We start from the raw sequence: 2,252 nt of genomic DNA, 5'->3' as shown, positions 1-2,252 counted from the left end.
AGAAGGAGAAGGAAGGAGAAGGAGAAGGAGAAGGAAGGAGAAGGAGAAGGAAGGAGAAGGAGGAGGAGGAGGAGAAGGAGAAGGAGAAGGAGAAGAAGGAGAAGAAGAAGAAAAGAGATAAGTACAGTAGATTTTCAAACATGAAGATAAATGGAGGATAACTGAAACCATGTTCATGTAAATGATCTTCTGAAATTCGCTTGGCTCAGTGTTCCCCATAACATACATGGAAAACAATAAGGCTATCTGTGTAAACAGTGTAATCTGAGCCAATTGCCAAGCAAGCATAAAAGTAACTTTGGAAAGACAAAGGGCAATGTAATGCTTTCCATAATTATTTGAGGTTCCGAGAAACACAGTTAAAATATGCATCCGAAACACCAGGAATAGATACAAATAGCTATGCAAGAGATGGCATCAGGTATGCAGTATGCACCAAGAGCAGTCCCAATCTAGGTCCATTTAAGCCACACCAATGTAAAAGCAAGGAGGGTTTCCCAATCCAAGTCTTGTTGAGGCTACCTTTTTTTTTTTTTAATATTTTTTTAAAGTTATACAAAATTGCACCACTTTAAGATTTTAGTTGACATTTGGGCACCTCAAAGTAGTTGTAACACTAGGTTGGTCAATTTAAATCCTATGGCTCCCTGTTGGATAGACACACAATCTTTACACCCAAACGTTAATGCATACAAAGCAACAAGGCGTTGTTAAATAAAACAGCAATAGTTACTGCAAATGAGGCCTTGTGACCAATTACACATGACTAAAATTACTTCCCACATTCACATGCACAGTACTCGTCCACCATTTAACATCTCAACCAAAACATTACACATGTGAAACAACCACTAACAGGCAAAAATACTAAACCTGTGTATTTGGTATTGCAAATACACTTATGCATGAGCAAGCAAGGGATTCACAGTGAGAATCTACAGCTGCAGAAGCTTGAAAATGATTTATAAAAATTGTTAAATCATTAAAAAATTGAAAATATACACTTCTTGTTGTAGATCCCCACTGTACACACAACTATAAACATTGATCCCTATGTAAACAAAAAAGGACACATACATAATAAGGAAATTTGAAAAGTCTGGACATTTCCTTCCCAACAGATATTAAAGACAACGTCTTTAATCTAAGACATACTGAAAGGACTATCAAATTTTAAAGACAAGGGGCCTGGGAGATGGCTCAGTGGAATAAGTGCTTCCCTGGCAAGTGCAAGGGCCTGAGTTCAATCCCCGGTTCTGAAAAAAAAAAAAAAAAAAAAATTAAAGATAAGATTACTGTCTCACAGGTGTGTTTTTTTTGTTTTTGTTTTTGTTTTTCAGAACCAGGGATTGAACTCAGGTCCTTGTGCTTGCCAGGGAAGTGCTTATTCCACTGAGCCATCTCCCCAGCCCCTCTTCACAGGTTTTTGAAAAATTTAAAAAAACTACATAGCTGTGTTAATCAAAGTGGTTATTTTGTACAATGCAATGATAATGACCTTGATTTTTAAAAAATTACAATAAGCTGCAAGTATCAAAGAAACAGTTATCTGAAGAAGTCTATATAGGAGCTCTTTGGACTTCCTTTTATTGTGCTAAAATCATGATGCTTTTAGTATTTACATTACTCTTTTTTTTTTTTTTTTTTTTTGCGGAACTGGGGATTGAACTCAGGTCCTTGCGTTTAGTATTTACATTATTGTACTCTTCAATACAAAATACGGGGTGTGTTAAAGTATACAGTACAACATTTTCATACATGTACAACACTGGTGGATGAAGAAATGTCTCTTAGCAGTAATACTGGATGTAGCCTCTGGTTTTACCAGCTGCATACTCTAGGGCTATTATATAAGTAAAAATCTCTCTTGTGATCCTGGGAAATGATTAGAATGTTCAAACTGACAGAGTAGCTTTCATCTGCCTCTTACCGGGTACCACCACAGGTAAATCCTTTTAAGATGTTGCTAGGTTTTTTTGGCGGAACCAGGGATTGAACTCAGGCCCTTGCACTTGCCAGGGAAGTGCTTATTCTACTGAGCCATCTCCCCAGCCCAGATGTTGTTAGGTTTAACAAAGTTGGAATGCTGGCACTGTTGAATTGGGCAACAGTTCTTCAGACCTGGCTCAGAGCTACAATGCATTTATTTATTTATTTATTTATTTTTCTTTTCAAAGTTTTATTGATAAACATATAGCAATGAGACAGTTTCAAATCAAATCGAAAGTACAGTTTACAATGCATTTAGTATA

Source organism: Octodon degus, unplaced genomic scaffold (assembly GCF_000260255.1).
Source record: "Octodon degus isolate 3935 unplaced genomic scaffold, OctDeg1.0 scaffold00163, whole genome shotgun sequence".
Classification (NCBI taxonomy): Eukaryota; Metazoa; Chordata; class Mammalia; order Rodentia; family Octodontidae; genus Octodon; species Octodon degus.
This window is presented reverse-complemented; position numbering follows the sequence as displayed.